Here is a 21,357-nt window from a genome sequence, read left to right as displayed (position 1 = left end):
TGACTAAGTTTCTCAGCAACCTCACACAAAGTCTCACTGCAAGCAATCGATTAAAGCAACCGTTTATTTGTAAGTAAAATTCCTTATAATTCGTATTTATTTAACGCCATAAAACTGCGTACAAGTGTATGATCTTTTGTTGCCGAGTAAGTTTTAATCAATGTCTCATCAGATACTTTTACGACAAACGACAATTCTCCATTAGAATTGCTTGATGGTTTTCTTTCGGGAATCGCTGCATCGGCACACATTCCTTCCAGGTGTGCTCATTATTGTTAAATAGATAGTTTTGTAAATATTTCCCCTTTTTCAGATATGTACTTCTCACAGGAATTAAATATCTGTCGAATTCGGGTGTTATTGCTACTAGAGATGCGACAACGGGCGCGAATGGACCTCCTGGTGGTTACAATTTCAACCTCTTGAATATCAAGGAAAATATAAAAAACCTACTCGATCCGCGCGTTCCCCTATCCCCTGGAGCCGTGGCAATTGGTCAGGGTGCAACCAAACTGTTTAACAATGTGAGGAAAGTTGCTGGTTCGGTTACAGATGTAATTGACACAGTGAGGTAATTTAAAGACCATCATCGGTTATATTATTAACAAATTGAGATACATCATGAATGCATAGACTTGACGATACCACTAAAAAAAATTCAAAGAAAGTTTATTCAGAAGGTCGTAAAACCGCTCAGAGAGATACGTCTACAGCTTCCTCGTGGGCAGATGTTGGTGGTAATATTGGAGCTTTGGTTGGTGAGTTAGATAAAAAAATTATAACTTCATTCCGAAATGAAGAAAATAATAAGTGACGATTCAAAATATATAGGTGGGGTAGTTGGAACGATGTTTGGGGGATTTCTTGCTTACAACCGTGGAGCAAGCGCAGGTAAGAAGATTGGCACCGCAATAGGTGGTTTAACAGACAGAACTGGTGCAAGGAAAGTGGCTGAATTGATCGCCAATAAATTTCGGTACTTATATGTGTTAATTAAGAACATACTTAATTCATAAACATGTGATTTTAACAGCAACGTGCATGGCGTCATTGACATCACAAAAGAGGGCCATATTGTCCTGAATTCTTCCTTCACGCCTATGACCGAAGATCACAGGAATGAGTGGCTGGAAATGCTGCATACAGTGGTATGCACGGTTCTGAATAAACGCCAAATGTGTTTGGTCACTTATCAACCTGCAGAAGAGATTTTCGGCGAAGAAACGTGCGACTCTCTGACGCCTCAAAACGTTATGAGCGAATTCGATTTGTTCGTCTCTGAAGGGTCCATGACGTCGCCTTTAATCCGAGATGCTTGCGATACTTTGCAGTTTTTCTCTTCTTTTTTGGTCTTTGCTAACAGCGATTTTGTGCTGTCCGATTTAGAGAAGCTAATCGGGAGCACTGATGACAAAATTCCCGAAATTAAAGGAGAGTACGTGTGTATGAACAGCAACGGGAGCACACTTTACTGGTTCAACCCATTGCATGGTGCAGGTAAAGCTGTTATACCTCTTCCTGACAAACAACTCAAATTATCGCATGTTAAAAGCAAACTTTAAATTTTGTTTTGAGTAGCTATTTATTTACAACATATGTTTATTTTATGACATGTAACGAATTTAACTAAAATATTAAATTCTGGATGTACAGGTAAAGAGTAAAAAGAAACAAAATATAAATACTGTTTAGTTTATACTTTGAATCTTTCCCATTTTCACACCACAAAAAGTTATTTCTTTTTGCAATCATGGGAGCATCAGGGAAATCATGTCTAGCTTAACTTATCCATCTACTGCGAAGTCAGCAAATCATATTTCTAATCCCCTCGGCCGGCCGTGGTCCAGCCCAAGCAGCAAGCTGAGGCAAGATGAGAACAACCGGGACAAATTGACGCGCGAGCAAGCACATCGAGTACGTGCTAACTGCTTTTGCATGTGGCAAGCGAAATTGGCCGGCTTATCGGATGCGTGGATCGGAATGGAAATCCGCTCTTTTTAATTCAGCTGCTGCGGCTGATGATCGATAACCGACGGCGGCAGCATAAGCGCGCGCCACGGGCACCAGACACACAACAATAATATTACGAAGAAATGCAAGGTGACCACGGTGAGGGCCGAAAGAAGAGCAGACGAGGATTCCCGGTGCGTCGCTCGTGATGGTTTCCAGCACTTCATGATTGATTGTGCTCTGCTCTCGATGTTAAAATTAAAATGTGTTCCAATCAGGGAAGTGATAGAAAGAACTGTTAGAAATAATGTGATTACCGCATTTTTTATCATCTTAAGCTTATTGTAATCGAATTCGTTGGACGTTCTAAAACATTCTAAAAAAAATAAAATTTTCAGCCTCCACAAAATTATTTCCAGATCCAGACGATATTGATAAATCAATGGTTCTTTGAAACCATTTTTTTACAGTTTAAAAAGGCATCACTTCTTTAAAAAAGTTGTATAGTAGACATTTTCAAATGGAAAGCAATATTTAGCACTGCCCTCATTGATCTCAACAAGCAATCACTCGCTTTTTCACTGTCGATAGGTGCTCCCATTGTTCTTTCATTTCGCTGGTGAGTACTGGCAGAGGTGCCAATCAACGTGGAGCAAGAAATTACAACTACGTAACGCTAGAATAAATCCACTCGGCCCATTTGGGAGTTCTAATTTAGCAAAATGAATTTTCGAGGCCATTATTCTGATCAATATGATTATTCATTAATTTGTAGTGTTACCCAAGACGCATCTAAACAAAGTAATTTAGGCCAAAGTAACAAAAGGGACGTGTATGCATGCATAATTAATCGGACGATCGCCTTGTGTTGCCATAAATCAGTCCCTCGGGTGCGAAATCTAATTATTAGCGTTGGCAAGCTTAATAAAAAACAATTTATCTCTTCATTTACGACTTGCGGAATCTCGGAGCCGGAGCAGCGTGTATGACTATAATCAAATAAATCCAAGCTCTATTCAAATAGCTGCTGCTGCCGCCGCCGCCGCGTTAATTAACTGCCGCCGCCGCATGTTCGTTTTGCTTTATCGAGGGCGCGGCTGCAACTCTCTCGCAATTCCCAAAAGGCGCTTGACGGTCTGGCTCCAAAAACGTTTGTTTTGCGAAATTAATCCTCAGCCATACTGCTAGGAAACAACAGCAAAAATTGAATTTCAGGCGCACGTGATCTCCCCTATAATGAACTTCGTTTGTGAATGCATGTGACTGTCGTAGATCCGAGTGAATTGTGGCGAATTTGCGTACATACTGTGTTTCTCATTTCCCTGGAGAGGCCAAGTGCGCAATGCCCTAGTTGAGTCAAAGTGCATAAGCTCCTGTCTTCCGTAAAACATTTTATTTGAGTATCACCGATTCTGTTGCAAGACGTACAAGAAAAACGGGCGAAAATTTTAATTTAGAACAAAATTATATTTTAAGGAATTAAATAGGAAAACAAAATTTCTAGACGAAATGAGATGTTATCCAAGTTTAATTATAGAATTAAAAAAATAAATATATAGATTTGTCTTATCTCTTCCCTAATTTCTCTCTGCAAAAAGGGCCCCAACAAAATTTCTGATACACAGCATAGGTTTATTTTCCAATATTTTGCATCTTAAAACTTTTGCTACCAATGTAGTCTTTATTCCATAAATTCCCGTCGAGTAAAATTGTAATTTAAGCTTCATTCTATCATTATAACAATAATATAAATTCAATATTCAATGCATCTTCGAGTAAAAACCGCAGAGCTGATCAACTTATTTCCCTCCCACGGCCCGAATGTTAAATATTAGCTTCGAGTATAAGCGGACACCTAATTTGCAATAAATAATGCCAAAATCGAGTCCCAGCACTCACCGCATATTTGCTGTTTCGGCAGGCGTAGTCTAAGCACACAGAGCATCGTCTCGGGTTTCCTCACCGCACACTCTGCATTCAGGAGCAAAAGCACGCGCGAGCGAATTTCAGCACTGCGCTAATCTAGAACAGAGGAAAATAATTTTTAATGTATTTCCACGAGCGAGGCTAAGGAATTCGTGCGAAATACCAACTAACCGCGAATTCTGTGGCCGGGAGAAATAGAGAAATGCGCAAAACCAGTGGCACCTCTCTCAAGGATTAAATATAATATTGCCGACTTTTTGCTAGCACCATAAAAGTAGCGTCACATGATATTCTCTAAAAGGTATGATTTCATTACATTTTTGGCAAAAAAAAAACCTCTGGGAAAGCACTCTATACCTTTTAATGATCATATGAAAAACGGGTTTCTCTTAATGGATAGCAAATTTATTGTGTTGGATCTTAAGCGGCTTTTAGATTTGTTTAAAATGTAAAAAAGCCCTAATTATGATAAAAAAGAAGGCACACGCTACTTTTCAAATTAAAATTCATTTCATAACATTTTCTTTAGCTAAAGTGATGAGTCTACTAATTAAATTGTTTTGTACTAGTTTTCATGCAGAAATTTTTTAAAAAGAACATGTTAAGATCTGTAACATAGATCAACAGCAAACTCCTCTACTTTTGATTCTGGACTCGTCGCTAGATAATGTCATTTTCTGCAACGTGCAATCATTCAAATGTAGACCAGCTCAGCAGCACACATTTCCTTCAAGCTTTTCGTCGGGCGATCACGTACGAAATCAACGCGTTGGGGAAGTTTGAGAGCTAGCGATCTTCAATTCTGACATTTGCAAGCGCAGGCGGGCAACCACTGTGCGGATTTATTCAAAGCAGGAGACGCACACGAATAAATAAGATGCGCAGCAGCCCCAAAAGCAGCTGAACTGCAGTGGCTCAAGTTTTTGACCGTGTATTTTTGTTTCCAACACACTGACTGAGAAAGTGGCCGCTCGCCCTTTTCCCTGCATTATTAAAAAGAAAAGATTTGCATGCTTAAGTCAGCGCAGCTTTTACCAACCAAGTTTCCTTTTTTCTCAAACAGGCATACCTCAGGCGAAGAATATTGTGCGCCTGTTTTTCCTGCCTGACGGGCAGTAAATTTAAATTCTTCTTGTAAGCTGGAACATCAGATTAGGAGGGGAAAATTTATTTCCATTTGAACTAATCTTATTTAAACGGATGAATAAAAGTGTTGAATTTTTCTCATTTTAAGATGTGCGGAAAAAGAGAGTGTCAAACTCAAGAAAATATTAAATTTTGGCATTTAATAGGTTCAAGCAAAACAAGAGAAGAAAATTAAAATATTCATAATAAACTTTATTATCTTTTAAATAAATTCATCTCTCAGGTTTCAGACGAAATTTCCCAACGGATAACTGGCTTCTTATTTATGCCAGAGTCTAAATAAATTCCAAGAACTCGCAGCTTCAAAAGCGCCCAAATTTTGCAGAGGCATGCGAAATGTTATGGGAACACGTTCGATTTCCATTCCGCAGAAAAATCTTCCACCTGTTCTTTTCGAATATTTGGTGCTTTCATCGTTTTTAACAAACACGGTGAGTCAGCATGCCTCCGCACTGTGTCAGCGCTTTTCGGGAATAAAAGGAATAATTTCTTTTCCATCACGACTACGCCGTGCATGCATTTCGCTTTGCAAGACAGCCGAAAGTGTGTGTGTCTGTTGTTATTTCACCGTACGTGTGTACACGTTTTTATTTTCGAACAAGTCAGAATGACGGTGGAATAAAGGCAGCAAGCGCGTTTGTTGCATTCCACGGCATGGTGACACTTTTTTCTCATATCAAAACGCGCAAAGGAGAATGAAAGGAGCAGCAGTTTCGAAATAATTGCGCCTTGCAGTGAATCCAAAAATGAAACCGAAATAAAGTCGGCTGTTGTTTGTCACAATAACAACAACAGCAACAAATAAATTCATTTGCTGTGCTGCCCATAATAGGCGCAGTTGTTGCTGCATTGAGACATAAAAACTGGTTCTATATATACTATTACGTTCGCGAATAAAGCCACACGAGCGACACACATAAGCGGCTTTCCTGCAATTTCTGCGTCTACTAGCAACAAGAAAATATAGGGAAGAGATGAAAACCCGGTTTGGCCCAAAAGACGGAACATTTTTTGCTTCCCTCGCGTTCTTAAATTGTTAATGAAATTTTTTATATTAAAATAAATATACCAGCTAGCCGTTTTGTTTCAAAGCTTCTGGACTCTGAACAATAACAATAAAGAATACTAATTGACCATGGAGATTCCTGTGCTGCGGGTGAATGATGCGAAGCACCAGCATGCGGCGATGATAAATTCACCTTTTCTGCCAAGCACGCAGATGAGAGCGATATTTCCTCCGAAGACAGAAACAATCGGATTCGCCGTAAGGGGGTCTGCGTCTGATTGCTTAATAACAACAAAGAAAAGGTGCGGTAGTCGCAATTCATAATGCAGACACCAGAATCTTCATAATGAGAAATGGAGAAGCGCCATTAAGAGGCGAGAGATTTTCCCACCGACTTCTGTGCTACGTAATTTCAAGCGTTTGACTCGCAGCAATAAATGTGACGGTTCGTATTTCTCGAAATGATGGACTTGAAGATACGAAACACACTATAAACGACAAAAATTAAAACAACAGTTTCGTCGTTTATGAAGGCAAATTAACATAGGAAAGACTGGTTTTCAACCCATTTGAATTGAGCATACTTAAATCAAATATGAACAAAGTTTTTCTTTCAGCCGCAACTGCAGAGATTTTTTAAAAATACAAAATTCTAATCAAATAAACACTGAGTTAAAAATTTCTTCCTGTTGCAAAATAATTTTGAGATTATAAGTAGTGTACTCAAAAATTATTAACGCCGATATTGTTAAAATAAATTACATTTCGGAGGTAATAGGCAATATTGTTGACCTCTTGGAGAAATTGGTTGATTCATCTTCAAATAAAAAAATTCGTAGTCATTCAAAGGCCTTCGTTGTACGCGCACCAGAATAAAATAGATAAGAAAAACTAAACGTGTAGAGTCCTAGAAATGAAGGCTATATTTGGTTTAAAAGGTCTTTTACATATATTTTAATTGTTTAATTTGAGGTTTAAACTCTGCAAACATTCGCGGATAAAACATCGAAACCAAGTGCTGCACAAACACTGAGTGTTCACGCGGCGAGTCGGTCATCGTTCGCTCATTTCCATTCTCGAGTCGCGTCAGGTGTGCTTAAGAGCTTAATTATTCGCGCGAAAGAGTATTATTTCGCGAGTCAATGAGGAGAGACGCGCGCGCTTTGTGTTCTGCCGTAATGTTGGCAACACAAGGTTTTAAAAAGCGAATTTGCAGCGTCATGTGGGACAAAAAAAAATTAAAATTTAATAAGCATGCACGTCGCGGGTGCCGCGAACGAGCTTTGCCATTTTTTTTGCAGCCGAGAGGAGAGATGATGATGAGGCTGTCCGGGCTCTTGAAGCAAAAAGCGTAGTTAAATCGCAATCATACTTAACCAGGACGGATTATCCACGCAAATGGTCGGTAATTTATGCAGGAAGTGGGCGGCGGAGAGAAATTAAAAGTGTCGAGCCTAACTAAGGACATTAATAATGTGCGCGCGGTTGAAAAATGGCGAGAGTGCTCGTCTAAATTGATTCTTTATGCGATTTTGGTGGTCTGCCGTTACAGAGACGTTCCCTTCTTTGAATAGCGAAGGCTTGGCAAATGAAAGCGCCTTTGATGAACTTTAAATAGGGATTTCGTCGGCGCCTGTTATCTTGATGACAGATTGAACGTAAAAGCGTTGGATAAGTTGTGCTCAGCACAAAGGTGCCATTCAGATGAAAGGCAAATTCTGCATATTGACATTGGAAACGTGTTTTTTTTATAAAAAAACGCCCTAAATTTTATGAATAAAATATTCCCGAGAGGTATTTTTATTTCTCTTTTGATACATGATGGCTGGCGGACGTAAATTTTTACAGTATAAAAGAACAAGCTAACATTCTGCCGCTGGCATTGTACATACTTCATTCCCCAAAAAAAGAGGGTTAAAAGTTAATCTGAAAATTTTTTCAATATTTAATCGTCAATGTGGATGTTTGGCAAAAACATTTTCCTGCCTCAGGCATATCCAGACGGGATTTTTTTTCGGAATATTCACTGGCTTTTCCCGTTGGAAAAATAGTATTAATATTGGACGCATTATTCTGTGCTTCAGCCTTCAAATCGATTGAAATGTCTACAGACTCGAGCAATACAAAATTACAATCTGTTAAACTAGGTAAGTACTAAAAATACTAAAAATTTTTGCAGAGTGTTTTCATAATTTTTAACAATATATTTTATCAACAAACAACTCGTTGCTTTTCCACCGCTCTTGCAAAAGCTATGACAACTTTCAGATTGCTTTCCTTGCTATTGGAAAAGTTTCTTATAAAATTGCAAAGGCTTTAAAAGATATGTTAAGATGTTGAATAGGAAAATAAATCTCTTGATGGAATGAGAAAATTACCCGAGTTTGCAGCGTGTATTGAAATAATTAAAGATTTGGAACGAGTGTAATAACAAAATTGATCCAGCACAGGTTTTCATTGCAACTTCGGCCAGTCCAATTTGCTTTTAATTTAATATATCTGCATTTTTAAGTATCTCAATAGAATGGCCGACTAATCTGGGAAACTTTATCATACAATCTAGAGATTTATTTTCCTTTTTTAACACGTATCTAAAAAAATATGCTATCGCGGGCGATCTTTATTCCATAAATTTACTTGCGGTTTAAATTGTAATTTCAGCTTAAATTTAACTCTTTTAGTGATCTTACTGAAATTATGGAATCAAAGATATCGATTGAAGTTGTTCATTAATGCACATTTCTAGATGCTTCGGCATTTTCCTTATATTTCGGAAGCAATTTGGCCTAATCGAATCATTTTGGAATTGAACTGTGGGCTGCTGGTTTCGCGTAATCCCCTCTTGATTGCTATCACATTAGTTGGCAAGCTATGCCCTCATTACGCAAACCCGCTGAGGAGGTCGGAATAAATAAAGGAATCCAATCAAGCCATTGCCCGCGTGCGTGTGTGTGTTTGCACGAGGGGCCACGTCGGGGGGATTATTGAATCTAATCACAGATTAATTAATTGAATTCGGTCTCTGTCCAACTGAACGTTAATTGACTTCATTGTCAGCGGCCGAAAATCAATATCGGCATCTGAAATTCAACGCGCTGGAATAGAGTTGGCATCACAAAAGATGCTGCGCAGCTGGTGGCAGAATCATTTTTCCGAGCAGACGAGTGTGAGATCAGAAATTCCACTGCACGACAATAGAGGAAGATAAAAAAGAAAGCTGCTGTGTGGGAATAAGAATGTGGGTGGCTCTTAATTACATTTTTCTCGGCCAGACAAGTTGGACATCAAAGTCGAGCTTACTTTTTAATTAGCTACTTTACTCTGTTCATATATATGGTTTTAATTCAGAGTGGGATGACTCGCTGTGCAATGTCACTTCTTCTTTGTCAAGAGAATATTGAAGCTTTTCAAGAGAATGTACATGGAGAGCAGAGTCAAGCTTCTTTGTTAACAAGATATATATTTTATTTGTTCATGAATGATTTTAGTAAAATTAGTTGAAAATTACCTTTTTTCGTTTTGAATTCCAGCTATCGGTTATGGATATACAAAATTGATTATTTGCTTAAAATAGTAGATCATATAAATTATGCATCGAGGTAAATCATTTGCAAATCATCCGTTTTAAACGTTAATTAATGTTTTATATTTTGCAAGTCATCAGTAAAATAGACACGACTTTGTTTTCCTTTAAAACGACAAATAATCGATTTCCATTATAAGTTAACCGTTGGGAAATTGACCGAAGTTTATGAAAATTTTGCAATTTTTGTATCGAAATAAACGTCTAACGGATTTCTGTGAACAGCAACCACTCGAGCGTAAATTAAGATAATTTTAAAGCGGAAGGAATGGGTTCCCGGAAATTATAAAAGAAGGCGTTACACGTGTCGCAAAGCGCAGGAAATTTGACCTCTTTACCGAAATTTTCAGCTAAAAATCCTGATTAAAATATAAAATTTACTGGATGATTGCTGAAATAATCGATTTTCAAATTGAATCGTCAGAATGCCTAAAGCAGCTCGTAATTATTCGTGCTCATTGAATGGTCCGATAGTCATAAAAGCCGTAAAAAACGTAATCTGTATCATCGAGTTTCCACATCCCCATCAATCAGTCTTTTACCACGTATAGGTGCATTCAAACAGTGCAATAATTACCATTACATTTAATTATCTTCATTTTTTAATATTTTCCACGCACGTAACACTTTAAAGCACATTTTATATAATACCTTTTCTTGCTTTCTATTGATTTTAACAGACAAAATTAAGTTTCAGCAGTGATAGTGATTTACTACATTTATGATTTCCGTAAGCGGTCTTTCCTTCCAGCAAATAAAGAAAATTTACGGCGTCACTAACAAAAAGCTGAGAAAGAGATTTTCCTTTCCAATTTCAGCTCCGTCTGGTCAATTTTTGTGCAATGTTGCGACGCAATTTATGGCTGCGGGCCAAACGACCGAGAAACCACGCCGCATTCGTCCCCCTTTCGCCGTTGTTTGTGCCCCATTTTATCCTTTCTGCAGCCAGAAAATTGATTATAACGGCCTGATTAGCTGCTAACTTTGCTTTAAACTCGCTCTCAGAGCAAATCAAGAAAAGTTGCAATCTCGAACAAATAAATTTTGCATATAAATAATCTCATTTCTCCTGCGCTGCGTTTTGTTTACCTCGGCCGAGATTCTCGCACATCGCTGCATCCGTCTCTTGATTTTCGATTACTTAATCCAACCCTGTGGAAGCGATTCAGCAGGCTGGAAGAATTCATCGCGTTTTTGCACGTACCGCTTTTATTTCGCGTTTGGCGCGTATTTGACTTTCTTGCCGCCTCCTTCTATCCGCACCGAGAAAAAGCGGGCCGAAATTTCATCACGCGCGCCACTGCCGCCTCAATGCACCGATTCGGCAGGAACTTTTTGCCGAGTCGAGTGCGTGTCACAACAGATGCGACGTCGGAGCCGAAGAGCGCTTATCTGACACGGGTATTCAGACGTCGCAGGCCTTCTCGTCTATAAAAATGAATGCACCAAGTGGGTGGAAATCAGACTTTGAAAGAGGAGCACCTACAAAAAATACTGTCATCGGTGGGGAATTTCATTTTTTGCCAAATAAATCACATTTCTTGAGCAAAATTAAGAATAATTCCAACATTTCCAAGCCAAATTAAATTCAAAATAAATTCTAAACCGTTTAAAAATTGTTCCGATGTAATATTTAAAAAACGTCTGAAGCGGGATGTGAAATTTAAACAATATATTGACTATTTTTCTCAGCTTCCAATCAAATCATATGCAGTTTAAAGCAAATTCAGCCCATCAAAATGAGTCTAAATGCCAGAACTGCCTTGAAAAGGGTAAAAGTTGCTCAATCATGAAAAAGGGCAAATTTATGGTTGAGTGTGAATTTTCCCAAATTTAAAATTTTAGTTTGCATTTCCCCCCTCCAAACACGATCTGATCTATTTTCAAGTTTAAATTCGTTGTTTTCTATCGAAGAATTCGCTCAAGGATTGTTACATTGTTGAAATAAAAACTTGCATTCTGTCCTTGCTAATTTGCAACCTTTATTAGGAGAGAAAATGAAAATTTATTAGTTAAAAAATTGGCCATTAAAAGCCTAATTTTCTTGATTTATGCTACAATAGTTAGTTTTTCAACTAAAAACATCCCCAAAATTTCACTGCCCTGAATGAGCTGTCATTGGTGAGAGAATTTACGAACAGTTTCATTTTGAGCCGTCCAGGATATTTGGCTAGGGAAATGCACCGATTCCGCGGAAAGAGCGCTGTTTTAGCACTTTTGGTGCCAAGAGCGGATTCGCCCGAGTGGAAACGCTGAGATTAGCAGACCCATGGAGAACAAAATTCCGGCTGCCGCTGTGTCACGACTCTGTAATTAGTTCTGACGACTGCCCGTTTATTGCCCGGCGGAGAGTGTCTTTGGCGTGTCTCGAGTCGTGAATCGCGGGCTGCGAGTGCGGTTTGCCTGCCAAATGTCAGTGTCGGCTCCAAATTGTATCAGCTCTTCCGAATCGACTTGTCCAAACGAACGAGAACGAATTTCCAGCGTCACGCACGCACTCTTCAACCATGGCGACCTAGTTAGTTAGTTAGTTAGTTCACTTCTTCCTATTTGGACCAGAAATTATTTTTAGCGAAAATTATTTTACTTTTTCAAGGACGCAATTTTGTACTTTCAGGAAATCTATCCAGTTTTTACACCAGAAATCGATAAATAATTTGATATTACTCAATTTTTGTGTTTGGGAAATTTTTTTAACTTGCTAAATATGTTAATCAACATAACATTAAGACAATTTTGATCAACGTGAAAAAGTGAGAAATTTTATCTGATATTTTCGTAGTTTTTTCTATAAGACAAAGAAGATAAGTTAAATAACAGTTTCATAGGCTAAACAAAAACTCAAAGGAATTTCTGAAATTTTGTTATTGCTATTGATTCCTTTAATAAAATATAGTCTATAAAATATAAACTCACCCAAATTTATCTAAAACTTCATTTAGAAATTTATCTTGCACCTCTTAATCGATGGAAAATTTCACAGGCCTCATGAATTACTTAGTAATTTTTCCATCGCCTAATTTAAACGAACGATTATTCCTAAAAGACTGCCTTGCTAGTGCCTAAAAAACAATTATTCTGACAAAAGGGATAGAGGAAGAGAGGAAGACAGAAAAGTCGGTAAACCGGTTGATGTACGGTCAAAAGGTTCACGAAAAAAAAAATCAAATTTCCGGCTCTCCGAAAGCAAGAACAGCAGCTTTTGGGAAGAGGCTATTAACTCGGTGTCACTGTTTTCGCCATCTGGGAGAATAAATAAAGAACGACACGATCAAGCTTCCTTTTGAGTAGCCGGCAGTGGAGGTGTCTTATCTGCGAAACTCATGCTTGACTGGCTGCCTGACATTCTCGACCGGACAGCAGCTAATTTCGCCTTAGGGACAAAAATTGAATCAGGCAGGCTCGCAAGGTAGAAGAGACCTTTTCAGAGATGCAGAGGCGAATTTTTTTCCCTCCCAAGAGACTCTCCAGCTGACTCTAAAGTGGCGACGAGAATTTCTGTGCAATTACATCAGAGCCAGACGTTTGTCGACGAGAGCCATCGAAAAGAGAGGAATATGAAAAGGAACAAACTTAGATGTAGTGTCGTTCGCTGCTTTGCATGCTCTCTCTCCTCCGCCCCAGAGCTGCTTGGCTGGTTGGCTGCAGCCGGAAAGAAAAGGAACACAACGAAAGTAAGCGGAGAGTCGCGACCGGCGCGTAAAACAAGAGGATAATCAGGACATTTTTATTCCGACCTAGTGGGGTGAATTTTATTGTCGGCTCCGAGTGCCACAAACATTGACTGCGCTTTTTGCCTGGTTTGCACACGCCTAGCTGCAAATGTCATGTTTAAAAATGATTGGGGCTGTGAGTTTTAGACGGGTTTTCGAGCAAAATAGTTAATTTTGGATGGTTTCTTATAACTAGTTGGATTTGACTGTTTTGTAGAGCATCGTATGTAGCGTAATTCATACCACTTGAGGCTTTAATTCACTATTTTTGCCTGCAGTGTTTGAAGCCGCCAAAAGATGGTGGTTATTTTAAATTTTAAGGCACTCTCGCGCTGCGATAAAAGATTTAATCCTGCTGCTGTGAATTCTTCACTGGATTTTTTTAATTGTTTAAAACCAAAATCAGTTTAGCCAACGTCAGCAGAGATTTTTATTTTATAAAAATGTTTTTTGTTTCTTTTCTACGGCAGTTGGCTGTTCTGACTTTTGGTTCAAGCACATCTTAAGTAATCAATTTAAGTGCACAGTGCTTAGCAGTAAGACTGAGTCCTAAATTTCAGGGGAAGTGCCTGAAAATTATTAGTATACGGAGGTGCCATCTATTGGTGGCTTCGAACAATCCAGGATTTTCAAATGGTGAATTGACATATTTTGTTTATTTCTTATTTTAATCTAAGTTTTCACCATATTTTTAGAGGTTTTATTTCCCTGAAAAAATATTTAACTCATCTATATGGGTAAAACCTATATGCCTTTAGATCCTAAATTTAAAAAGAGAGCTCAAAAATAAAATTTTGAAAAACTTCAATGTGAAAGAAATATATTTTGTCTTTTGTCTCAAAAGCATTAAATTTGCACCGATGCGCGTATTTTTGTTGATTTCGATGGTTTTGGCACATAATGATGGTTATATAAATAAGTATGGCTCAAATGACTTAAAATTATACTTATTTTAACCACTTGTCTAAAATTCACAGCCCTTAAAGTGACTTATTCTTAAGTTCACTCCATGCAAAATAAATTCTCAGAATAATTCCGCAGTAAAAAATGGTACTCTCGAAAAGCTTTACAAAGTTGAAACTGTCAAAATAAACCGAAGCGTCAAAAGTATCGGAAAAATATGAATGCGCAAAAAGACGGGTGCTCCACTTTGCTCCCAGGGCGACATCATTTTTCTCCTCCAACTGTATATAAAAATATGTAATACATGAAGCCGGGTGGAAGGAGCAAGGAAAAGATATGGCTCAGCGTTGTGACACTCGCTCTATTTAAACTGCAAGACGAAAATTGAGTGGAAGTAATCGGCAAACCCGGCTGGCCGGAAAATCGGTTTTGATGAAATGGTCGGTTTGTTCCTGTCTTTGATTAACTCGTCTGTGCCGGAGATGAACACGGACAGGCGAAAATCCGGCCTCGAACATTACGACATTCAATATACGCACGTGTAATGCAATGCCGTTGCGCGTCGGTCTTTCTTATCTTTCACTTCACGTTCGCCATCCGTCTGATTTCCTCATAAATGATGCCATAACGATTCAGTCCGCACAGGAGTAAATCATGCCTCTACGTACCAGATATTTTTATTACATCTCGGCTAAAATAAAACGCGATCATCCAGTGATTCGATTTACTCAATAAATTTATTTATTTGCAATGCATTTTTGGAGTTTAGATTCAAATTTGGTTTATTACGGATCAGCAGGGCAACTGTGCCCCATACATCCACATCCAGAACTTAACAAAAATATAACAAAGCATTTTTTGTATTTGATAACAGAGGGAATAGTAAAATCAGTATATCATATCAGTATTTGGCAAGAAATGTTTGGCTCAGTTTTTGTTTGAATGCACTTGAGTTCCCATTCATACACAGATTCGGCGACAGGTTGTTCCACAGGCGAGTTTATCAAGGCTCTGAATGTTTAAAGAAACAACAATTCTTAGTTTTTGAGGGTTTATGAATGAGTTAAGTTTTTATGGATTAAATTTCTTGGGATTTGGGAAAACTTGCAGAGCAGGGGCTTTCACAGTTTAGTTTTAAATTTTAGCTTCAAAGTAAACTGTAAAGTTTCTTCTAATCCTCAGCTCCTAAGCATCAGATTTTGTAAAACCACCTACAGCTAGACTCGTCTCGACCTCCCATAAGTACTAAAAAGGTCTCAAGGTGCCACCACTTACATCCCCTTTATTCACCCTTAAAAACGTGAAAAAAATGTATCTACTGTTTGCACATCACTGCGTGACGGAGTCGAGTGTTTACCGCCCTCAAACCAATTCAGTGCATCATAGGACGCGAAGACGAGTAAATTGGTATGCAGTTTTTGCAAACGCGAATTTTAGAACACAAGATTAAGTGAAAATCTGTTTTTTGATTATGACGGTTCATAAAAGAAATACATTTTCCCCTAATCTCGGCTTCTGAGAATCATATTTACAAAACTTCATACCGTTTGACTGGTTTGACCTCCCCTAGAGATCTGATGAAGTTTAAGGGTGCAAATCCGATCAACCCTCTTTCTACTCCGTAAAACAAAATAAATGCGTTTTTTACAGGTTACAAGTATACAGCGTGACCAATTGTGTAACGACAATTTAAAATCGCTTAACATCAATCTGAAGACCCCCTTTCTCACCTCTAGAATGCAATAGGGATGATGCAAAATGATTTCGTAATGATTCTAATCAATTGATGTAGATAAATATTAGTAAATTTTCGCTAATTCCACCTTTTTTATAATTAATATCCATCTAGAAATAAGGTCTAAAACCTTGTATTCAGAGCAACAAAAAAATCTTAAGCATTATTTGGGGTTGAAAACGGGAAAATTTTCTGCAAAAAACGCAAAATTTATAGGTACCCATCCATACATGGAAAACAAGTTGATTCTGACGAATGGATTTTGCCTTCAAAGACCACTTTTCTCCGCCATGAATATCCGATCAAATATCAATTCCGCCGCGGTCTCTCTTTCTCTGTAAAAGCAATATTTGAACGCAGAGTATTTGCGGAAATATTGAGGAAACGTCGCCTCTCGGAACGGAATCTCTATAATATCCATTACGATCAATGTTTCCACAGTTAGTTGCGTGCAGATGCAGAGGAACGGTGCCTGCTGCACGCAATTCGCGGAAAACAGGTGCGTTCAGCGCCGCAAAGTCTCTCTGTTCGCAGCTTCTCGCCAGAGTCAGGCTGCATTGGAGGAAAAGGGATCGAACGTGCCCGGAATATGATAAAATGGAGCAGCATCCACGAGCGCAGCATCCGACAGCAGCAAACAAATACACACACAAACATCTGCTGGTGCGAATGAACAGATATGGACTGGAATCTCATTAACGTGCTTTGCTTTTCTGTTTGTTGAGAGATGAAATTAATTAAGTTCGCTCTGCTCTTAGTCAATTTAACTTGAGTGCTTTCTGGTAAATGCCGCAGGCGTGTTGAAAAAAAAACCAGGTGATACTCTTTGCCACTCTCGGATAATTAAACCCTATAATTTAGAATATTGTTTCAATCCCTTAGATAAAAAATATTCATATATAGACACTATAAAAGAGTTAAAGGCTGTTAAAATTAGACTATCGAATATATATATATTTCCTGTCCAATCGTCACAGGACCATCGAATGAGCATGAATCATATAATTTTATGTCATTTGATCCGTATAAAAGTACAATTTTTGGTTACAGGTTTTATTTCTCAGCTAAAAATATTTTCTGGCCTGTTAATCTGTTTCACTCCAAACTTTTACATCTATATTTAGTCTTTTTTTCTTTGAGGAGAAAAGAGGATAATTGTGCTAAAAACTTCGTCGTATTTTTTTCAATTTTATCTGTCCTTTTTCATAAAAATCCTCATTCTTACTAAAAAGGTTAAAAATGAAATTTTTCTTCAATGATAAACATGAAAAGAATTACGTGTGAATATACCCTTCAAATTTTCAACTAAAAAACAACTTTTTTGGTCAGAAATACAGTTTAAAAATTTCGTATATTTTGCCCAAAAAGCCAAATTATCTCTCCTAGAAATGGCTCTTGAATATCAATTTGCAGACATGAGTATTTTGACATGAGACACTTCGATTTTCTTTTTTAAACTTTTTCTATAATGAAATAAGTCCAATTGTTGTCCAGAACATTTCCAAGCATTATTCAATCTTGAGTGACATTAAATTCAGGTAAAGTGGTAGAGTTGAAAATATCTCTGTTGCACCACAGTGTCAGGCGCAAGTTCAAACAAGTTTTAAGCGAAATTCGAGTTTGCCAAACATAATTCCGGCATCAGTGTTTTCTCGTTTGCCACGCTGTTGAGCAGAGCGCGGAGTAACTATGACTAACAAGGAAACTAATTTAGACACTGGATGGCACAAACAGCTGAGAGGCAAGTGCGAGAACTAATTTCGCGGTGCAGCATTTCACATTAGTCACAGCTAGATGGTCTAAAGCGACGGATAATCGCTGTTTCGCCAGTTTGCGATTGAGCACGCAATTGGCTATAATTCTACTGTGTTTATCCACAAAGCGATGCATGAAATGTGTCCGGAAATTGCATTATCTTAGCAACACAAAAACTATTGTTGGCGAATTAGCAGTTCACACGCCGACCTAAAATGATATTAAAATATTTTGCAATGCTTGAATGTTTGACAGACACTGAAATTCATCCAGATAAATAAAATCTTACAATAAAAAATATATCCCAAGTGAAAACTTAAAAATTCCCGAAAAATAAAAAATAAAATCATCACTCGTTGCATCCAAATAAAAATTATCCTCTTGCTTTGTTTGTTTTGAATAAAAATCATCTTGCTGCTGCAAAATAATTAAAAATTCCCCGCTCTAATTAATTTCTAAAAAATCTGGGAAAGACACTTGAATAAAAAAACCAAGAAAATAATTGTCTTTGATACGAAGTAGAATTGTAAGGAAACACATTTAGCAGGTTCGTCTGGATGCTCTCGTCGGCATTCTAAGTGAGCTGAGATTCGCAGACGCGCGCGCGAGAAGACGCAAAGCGAAGGACAAAGAAAGAGGAGGGAAACAATGAGAGAGTTATTTCTGCGGCGGAATGCACGCGCGAGAGAGAAGCCGCGGCGACGAAGGTAAATATGAAAAGCACGAGAAGACAGAGTGTGCGGTTGCTTTTCTCACTCCGCAGGGAAATTATAATTCTCGGCTCGCCAGCTTGCGATTTTATTGCGCCCCGCTGCACGTTGAGCTCACAAAAGGGTTCGCAATACTCACTCTGCGGTCTCTGCGCGTCCTCCCTTTGTGTGCCTGGCGAGCGAGTGAGTGTGTGTACCGTGTGTGCGACAAACGTTTGTGTTACACTCAATTAAATTGCGTCCTCGCTCGTCCCCCGCAAACTAGGCTGAGTGGAATATTTTGGAACTATTCAATTTACACACCTTTGCAAGTTCTCCGTCCGGAATAGGGATTTTTCGATCAAATTTTGTTTTAAATATTTTTGTTTGGGTCTCTCACAAAGGACTAGAAAGATATCGGCTGAAAAGTATTTTATTTTCTTAAGATGTTTGTTAATGTAAATTCTGCGGTGAATGTTGCAAAAAATATTACATTCAAAAGTGTCGTTCAAGAAAAATGACTCTGAGAGAAGCTTCATAAGAGTGCAAAACGTGCAGAACTTAAGTTTATAATAAATTTCAGGTGAGCGTTATATAAATAAAAATTTACAATTCATTTTAATTTTATTTTTCAATTTTTGAAGAGTTGTGCTCATTATCAAAGTTATAAGGCTTTTAATTATAGACGATTTCTACCATTTAAATGTTCTATAAGAGTAAATTAAACGAATTCCAAACTGATTTGGACAGTTTTATAAGGTGTTTTAAGTAGCTGTTACGACAAAATTCACAATAATTTGACCTTTGAACCATCGATGTCATTTAAAAAATGTTTCAAATGTTTGTTAAGTAAGGTGTAAATTTACTAAATACAATGTTTTATTCAAGGAAGATTAGTTATGGCAATTTTATAAGCATGCCCTTCCAGGTCCCGGACAGGGACAAAAAGACAAAAAAAATGTGACCGCATTTTCATTTCAATTTTGACCAGACACAATCAAAAAATCTATTTTTTACAATATTATAGCTAAAATGGATCAAATGGAACTATCGACTATCCAAATCAATACACGCCCTTATATATTTTGAGAAACAATTTATAATAAAATATTAGAAATCAGTATAAATTTAGTTGACCGTTTCAAATAATTTTTGAATCTTTTTTAATTTTAAGTAGATAATTGAAAACCCCAAAGGAAAATAATGCAAAAAATGGCTATCAAATCTATCAAAGTAATGCAAAAACAAAATAATTATCTGCCACCGCACTGAGCTGGAATCACAATAGATGTTCATTCTTGTCCCAAAGAGTGAACTGTTAAACATTTGCAATAAAATCGAATTTTTACTGCTGAAAAATTTTTTGTAACTAACAAAAATGAACTAAAAACCATTTTTGGGTTAGAATATTTCAACTAGTCTCAATCTTGAGCATAAAAGGGACCTGATTTCAGCAATAAAACTCACAAATTCAGTTGATCACTGACGTTACGGTTGATTTAGACGGTTTTGACAGTGTAGAACAGTTCAAATGGCATTTGATGGCCTTTACTCCAGACATATTTTTGCTGAATTCCTCCACATGGAACTGGTGCCTTACAGTTTTAAAAAGTGAATATACATATAATGAACAATTTGGTCTATTATTAATTTTATTTTTTATCACTAAATAATTGAAAAATGAGGCACTTCAGCTCTTCTAACTGAGTTTAGTCTTCTTTTTTTCATAAATATTCAAATTTGCAAATTATTAATTTGTTCCTTGTGAGAAATTACGCAAATTTTAACCAGTCACTTTAATATATTTTCTTTTAACCACTCCTTTTAAAATTTTGTGAATAGTGTTGTTGGCAGTACATATTATAATATATTGATTTAGAGGTTTCACGAGCCTTTTCACAAACAAAACGCAAGAGAAATACAGCTGTGAGTCACCGCGAGCCGACAGACGAGACGCAATCATTACTGCAGCAGCAGCGGCGAACAACCTTGTTACAGGTCTTACCTGGGAGAACGGGTCCGTCTGCCGCTTGGCAAAGGAATCTACAGGCGTCGAGAAAAAGCCGATTTCGCGTGTCCGTCCGTTCGCGGCACTGAGAAGCGACTAACGCTGCGATTTGCGTCGTCGTCGTGGACTTTGAGCAGGCAGAACAAACGTGCGCAGGTCGGCGGAGGCAAACCCGTCGCCGAGTCGAATCGCCGCGTGCTCCACATTCCGGCCCAACTCATTATGACCTAGGGGCCCAAATGCTCGCTCAACAGCAACAGCAGCTGATCACGATCGACTCTCAGTGTACGTTACGTCATTTGCGGTGGTTACATTTTCGTCCCGTTCGCCACCTACAACAGAGATCATAATTTGCATTAATGAAATCTAAAATTTTTTTCTTTGTTAAACACTTTAATTTTTTATAAAGTAGAAAATAAAATTAATTCCCAAAATAGTTTTATTTTGTAATTTTATAATTTATTCTTGTAAAATTAACTGTGCAAAAATATAATCTTTTATTTTAACTCATCGTTTTTGCTTATGTCTTTAGCGTTTCAAGCCACAAACAGACAGCGCCACCCTATTCTTTTGAATTTAAGGCACTTTTCTAATGCGATTTAAGATTCAATTCTGTTGTTGTGCACTCAGCTCTTAAAATAATATCTTTTGATCTGCAGGAAACATAAATCAGTTGAGCCAATCGCCGTAGAACTTTTTTTTCAAAACAAAAAATATTTGCTGACCACTCTACGGTGGTTGACTGAACTCATTTTTATTTTCTGGAGATCGAAATAAATTATTTCAAGAGCAGAATGCACAACAGCAGGATTGAGTCTTGAATTACAGTGGATGGATGTACGTGCATTAAAATCTAATTTAACTGCTGACGCCATCTATTATTAGCTTTTCGCTAACTGGAAAATTTCCAGAGCAATTTGATTTTTTTCGCGGGTGATTTTAT

The 21,357-nt window shown here is 37.7% G+C and overlaps 1 protein-coding gene across 4 annotated transcripts in view; it reads right to left on the bottom strand.

Moving 5' to 3' along the window:
* Positions 1-20,546, bottom strand: part of LOC135935477 (ly6/PLAUR domain-containing protein 6-like) — a 120,614-nt gene extending 100,068 nt beyond the window's left edge. For 2 of the 4 annotated variants that reach the window (XM_065477832.1, XM_065477836.1), the window contains exons 1-2: positions 20,412-20,546; positions 3,850-3,972 (exon numbers count right to left, since the gene is read on the bottom strand). The gene's annotated coding sequence lies outside the window, so the exon portion shown is untranslated. The remainder of the gene's footprint in view (positions 1-3,849; positions 3,973-20,411) is intronic. The other 2 variants (XM_065477834.1, XM_065477835.1) reach the window with 2 other exon arrangements.
* Between the last annotated feature and the right edge of the window lie 811 nt (positions 20,547-21,357).

Source organism: Cloeon dipterum, chromosome 2 (genome assembly GCF_949628265.1).
Source record: "Cloeon dipterum chromosome 2, ieCloDipt1.1, whole genome shotgun sequence".
In the NCBI taxonomy this organism is placed as follows: domain Eukaryota; kingdom Metazoa; phylum Arthropoda; class Insecta; order Ephemeroptera; family Baetidae; genus Cloeon; species Cloeon dipterum.
The sequence above is the reverse complement of the archived record's forward strand: the minus strand, read 5'-3'. Positions and strand labels throughout refer to the sequence as shown.